Source organism: Salvia hispanica, chromosome 6 (genome assembly GCF_023119035.1).
Source record: "Salvia hispanica cultivar TCC Black 2014 chromosome 6, UniMelb_Shisp_WGS_1.0, whole genome shotgun sequence".
Lineage (NCBI taxonomy): Eukaryota > Viridiplantae > Streptophyta > Magnoliopsida > Lamiales > Lamiaceae > Salvia > Salvia hispanica.
In genome coordinates, this window is record NC_062970.1 from 34,391,141 (window position 1) to 34,397,140 (window position 6,000).

Genomic DNA, 6,000 nt, shown 5'->3' on the forward strand with positions numbered 1-6,000 from the left:
ACCTCATTACGTGGAATCATGAAATCACATCAATGGATTCACATGTGTATTTTTTTGAAAAAAACGATTGGATGAAGTCTGTCAAGGAAAATGCGATACACTAGCCTTAAACTTAGTATTGCAGAAAGAAATAATGAGCTAGAAACGATTCATTTAGTGGAACTGAGCTAAAAAAAGTTTTCACCCCTATAAGAATGAAATAATCACAAATGTGGTTGCCAAATAAGGAGGTGAACAAAAGTTCCAACGTAATGTGCCTTTCTCTTGAGGAGAAATGTCTGAACAATAAGCAATTTAAGGGTGAAGTTATATCATGAGAGTTAAAGAATCTGGGATATTGATCTAATAAATGGTGGGTCATATAGGAGACAACAACCAACAAAGATGTTTGAGAACATATGAGTCTTCCAAATTTAAGATTTGAAAGTAAGTCACCACTTTCGTTAGAAAAAAAAATGATAGTGACTTATTACTTGCAAAAACATGGGTCAATCAAAAGTCTTTAATAGACGGCTACCCTTGTTAAGGAGGTTTAGAGAATGTCCAAGGAATGAGATCATTCTGGAGGGCGGTCGTAAGCAACTTTAGAATTAAAGGTTTATGACCGGAGCTTATGAAGCCAACACTTTACATATATTTTTTTTGAACAATGAGCTCAACTACTATAGTCAACAAACTGAAAGAGAGTCACAACTTTCATAAGAAAGGAAAAAGTGAGGCATTACTTGCATAAATGCGTATCAATCTAAAGTCTAAAGTAGATGAGGGCATTTTCATTAAGGAGGTCCATAGAAAAAAATCGATGGGAATCCAAGTAAGTACTGTTGATCATAATCGTTTGTTCCAGTTATGTGACACTTCCTTGTTTGTTCTTTTGGAGCTCGAACATGGTAAGAGCTTTCTAGGAAACCATATATTCCAAGCTAGGATTCCTGTTGATACAACTAACAACTGTAGTTGAAGGTCATATTTTCGTAGTGTTCTTGATACGTCATAATGGTCATTCTCGTAAAACATTGCATTCTTCATCGTGCTTCACAGCGTGCTATATGTATTGTTGCTAGGTCGCGCAGCCACTGTGACATGTTACGCAAGACTAGATCACTTAATTAGATCGCATGTATGATATATTTTCGTGTAAAGATACATCTCTTTTACTGGATCGAGGGTACGCTCATTTTGGTTATGATTGAGATTATAAAGGCAAAGGGAACTTTCTATTGTTCACATCATTAAAACGTTCGACAGACGCCCATGTGTCATAGGTAGTTTTTCGTATCTCGTGCGATTGTTAGCATCTAAGAATAGATGGGTTCATTCATAAATTATAATGTTCATTCTTGTACATTTGGAATCGTTCCAAATACAACATCATGAATCGTGGTTTCGTCAAGACATAAGGTAGAGGAAAAAGACGTGGGGTCTGTTTTCAGACTCATTCATCTATATTTCCTTGCCCCTTTTTTTAAAAAACAAAATTATGAGTTTGCCCTAACTTGCATATACTCGTTCGTTTTATCGCTTAGAAAAGCGGTAAGGAAGTCACCAACTTACAATAATGTTCAAGAGCGTTTAGCCTAACGTACTTCTTAGCCATTATATGTTCGCATGCGTTAGTCATTCCGTAACTTTCTAAAAAGTTCTTAATCTACCATCATACTTCACATAATCGAACATGCGCATTTCATAATACTTTAGCATTTGTCTCAAAGACATCCTTATGCTTAACTTGAAATTTCACAGTCCGTATGGAGATATGAAGTTTGCATTCTTTTCCTTGAAAACTTTGAATATTTTCATAACAAAAATTATGTTTTCATTAATCTAGGTCCTTCATGAATAACTGATCATTTTCTCATAAAAACTTCTTTCTTACCTCATTGTTGCGGTTGAACGTGACGAGTCGAGGTGTTGATGATAAGGATCCATGTATTTTATGATCCATTCCTCAAGGATTACCCATTTATGATGCTTGATCTAACTATTTTGTGATGCTATTTTCAATTTATCAACACAAGACAAAAGATAATAGATGATCCAACCAACAAAAATTGAATCTAAACAAGAATGGATGGAAGATTAGGAATGGAAAGCATGTGTATAATGATGAGATAAAAGAGTTATGACCATAGGACCTTGACCAAAAGGATGGAAACAACCCTAGGCAACTTTCAATAGCCCCCTTGGCTCCACTACTCAAGGGATACACCCCATTGATGCATACCTCTACTTGAATCAATCTATGAAATTGAAACAAGCAACCTTCAAGGAAGGAATTAGATACATTCCTCAAAGAGGAAAACCCCCCTAGGGAGATAACTTCAATCACAATCTTATCTTCATCTAGAATGAAAAATGACACCAAAAGGTATTTATACTAAGGCCCAAAAATGTGAAAAAAGGCCCTCAAAAACTAAGTTTCGGGTGTTCTCTCTAGACTCCCTCACCAGTTCTGCGCGACTTCTATAAAACCACCATAACTCCCTAATTTGGACTCCGATTGAGATGTGCAAGATACCCACGTGAAGCTGTTTCCAAGACGAAGACGATGGTGGTAGTTTCGTAGCTTTCGGATATCATCTCGATAGGACGGTTTCTGATTGAATCCAGCTGTAGTTGAAATCCTTGACGCACGGCTTCCATGATCGTATCAGTTGAGCTCCTTTAAGTTTAACATTTCAGTCGTATTCTAATCTAGTACTATTATTCTAGACTAAGGCTTAAAAGAAGGTTCTTGGGTCCAGAGCGAAAGAACATTGATCCATTCTGTCACGACCACAACTCCCTAGTGATAGTGAGTGCAGCTATAACGTGACTAAACAACACTTTAAAAGTAAAATGGGGTAAACATAGATGGTAAGTCGAGTTTAGAACATGAGTCTCATAGGCGAAAGTGATACAAGGTCAAAATAAAGTCAGAGTGCGGTCTAGATTCATAGACTCCTAGTACAAAATCCTAATGCAGCGGAAGAGACCAAGACAAATAAGTATGTGTGAAGACACACTCCTTTGGACATCGTAAAGTTTACTCATTATTTCCGTTGCTCAACACCTTCGCCCTTCTCGTTCATGCTCAACCTGCACGTTAGAAAAGAAACATGCAGGGCTGAGTATTTTATACTCAATGGATTGCCAAAATAAGTTTCATTTAATTTTTCAGCCATAGTTGAGTGAACACGGGGTTTTCATTTTAAAATGCCCGAGTCACTAAATTCCTTTTATCTCATAAAATTGATTGCGCAATCACATAAACATAGGTACCATATCTGAACGTATGTGAACCGAGAATGTGGCCACATTCCACGACGGTCACTGGACTGGCCAAGTGCCGTGGAGATGGTGCTCTTCCACGGTCACCTACATCTTTCTCTAGCCGGGGAGGTGGCCTCTCCAGCCGGGGAGGTGGCCACCTCCCAACGGCCTCCACTTTTATAATCTTTGTGTCGTGGAAGGTGGCCACCTTCCAACGGTCACCTGTGTACACTAATCCGAGTAGGGACACCACCCTCACTCGGACCCGAATTCGATTCTTACGTTCCAACCAAACAGATAGGCTCCATACACATAAAATAAATCATTTATGGCAAGATAACATCATTTGCATAACCAAATATCATCTCAAAATATTTGCCATTTTATCCACATTAGTATGTAGGATAGAAAAGTTCCCCTCATGAGTTTATACTTGAATTTCCTTACTCCGTCCTTAACTTGCTCGCGGAGATAGCCCTTTTGAAAATGATAACATATGCTCAATCAGACTCAAGAAAATATCTACTTAGAATACATGCATCCTAATTAATCGCTTTCCATTTTCCGTTCTACCCTTAGGAAATTTATGAAATTCAGTAGAAAATTTATGAAATTCTTTAGCAATTAAAATGGAGGTTTAATCATTTGTGTTAACTCCGTCCGAACTTAATCCCTTATTAGAATTAAATATTCAAGTAAGAATTAAGAAAATCGAAACTAATAAAATGTCTCTAGATTTAATAAATTAATCCAAGAATTAATAACTTAGGACCTTGATTTAAAATCTCTTGAGCCATACCTAATTGAATTTTCTCACTTTAATTAAATTGGCCTAACTAATTAAGGTAATTAGTCCAACTCACTTCTCGCACAATTTCAGCCCAATACTATCACTAGATCAAAGCTGTATTCTTTTGATATACAATTATATTAAGTCACGCCCTCTTCTCTCTCTCTCTTTCTAATATGGGACTCGACTTCTATTTCACCCTTTTCTTCTCACGCCACAAGTACCGCCTACCAACTCTCTCTTTCGATTTTTGCTGCGGCCATGGCATCACCGGTGGCGACGCCGGCTGCCTCTCGCGCTCCGTCTCCCGTACCACTCGGTCGCCGCCATCGCTACTCTCTCTCTCTCCCCTCCATCAACACCACCGTCATCCAATGCCTTCGACCACTCCCACCGTGGCTATGCACGGTGGTGGTCTCCACTGCATGCGGTGGTAACACCGCCTTCCGCCCTCGTCGGATCCCCTCGATGTCGCTATGGCCAGCCCCTCCTCCACGTGTGCTGTCAGCCTTGTCAAGGTGAAGTTCTCTCTGTTCTGTTACATTTAATTTTAGCTTTAGATCTAAACATTTTCATCCTAAAACTCAGATAGGATAGATCGTGAAACTGTCGCTATCGGGATTGGCTCAGCGTAGCCGCCGCCCTCTTACTGCCGATATGCCGTCGCCGGAGCACCATGCCAGAAATCATGGCAGCAGCTCCCCCACAAGGGAAGCCCTCTAACCATGTAGTTATTTAATTCTATTGCTTATTATTCTCGTGTTTTTAAGCGACTTGAGCATATTTATTGAATATTGGTTGAACAAATCATAAGTTTAGTGTTCTTAAATCTTGGTTTGGAAGTTGTATCTAAATTATGTAGTACTATTAGATGATTTAGATTTTACAGATTCTTTATTTTCTTCATATGCTGCTATATGATGCATAATCATACAAAAAGAACTCTACCAATTACTTACTTAAACTTATTGAAGAAGAACTTGCTCTCCACTTCTCTGAAATTCCTCCTCCCTGTTTCTCTCTTGAATATGGCGGTTATGATGTGTATAGCAGCTGAAAATGGGGAAGGCTAAGGTTTTTATATTCCAAAGATAATTTTGACAAGTGTCCCTATTTTCTTATTCACAAGTGTTAATATTTTGGCATGTGGCGTGGAGGAGAACTTGGAAAATAAGTTCATGGTCTTACTCACATCCCTATTAAATACTTAATCAATTTCTTCTAGAACCCATTTACTTGGAAAAATCCTCGAATAACTTATATATATACACTTATTTTTATTTCTTTTTATGGGTGAAGGAATGGAAAGGAAGACCTTGTGGTAGAGGTGGCCACGGTTCGAAAACCGCCGGTTCTGGTTCGTCAAAATCGTGAACCGTAACCGGCCCGGATACCGGTTATCCGGTTCCGGTTTAACTGCCGGTTACCGCCGGTTCCGGTTCCGGTTACGAACCGCCGGTTTTTCACCGGTTCCGGCGGTTCCGGGCCGGTTCCGGTTCAATTTTTTTTTTTTTTTTTTAATTTTAGAGTTATTAAATCTTAGAGTTATAACTTTTATTGCAATTCTATAGTAAAATCCAAAGAGAATCGATAACGATAAAGAATTGCAATTTTATTGATTTGAAACTTTGAATGTAAATTTCTACAATACAATATTACAATTACAAGTTACAAAATACAACAATACTACAACTATACACTTGAATTTAAAATTTAAATACAAAATTACAATTTACAAAAACATATTAAAAGTAAAGTTGAAACAATTAGAAAAAAAAAAAGAAATAAAAGGAAATGGACTTGAGCTCAACTTAAATTTTAAATTTAAGTTGAGGTGCCTACGTATCCTTAATGCTCAATTGCATTGAGGAATCAAAGTCCACGTAGTTCTCTTACCTTGCTTACCTTGTTGGTTGGCGGTTGACGACGGTTGGCCTTCATTCTCCACCTTCATCCTC

General features: G+C 38.1%; 1 protein-coding gene and 1 long non-coding RNA gene across 3 annotated transcripts in view; one reads left to right on the forward strand and one right to left on the reverse strand.

Annotated features, from left to right (window-relative positions):
* The window catches only part of LOC125194067 (B3 domain-containing protein At5g60130-like), an 81,700-nt gene that overhangs the window by 44,149 nt on the left and 31,551 nt on the right, over nucleotides 1–6,000 (reverse strand). The window lies entirely within an intron of this gene.
* LOC125194070 lies at nucleotides 4,183–5,433 on the forward strand. Of its 2 annotated transcripts, none has more exons than XR_007171681.1 (3): nucleotides 4,183–4,560; nucleotides 4,631–5,223; nucleotides 5,342–5,433. It is a non-coding gene; the product is annotated as an uncharacterized LOC125194070 (long non-coding RNA). The 2 variants fall into 2 exon arrangements; XR_007171682.1 differs by having other exon boundaries at nucleotides 4,631–4,769.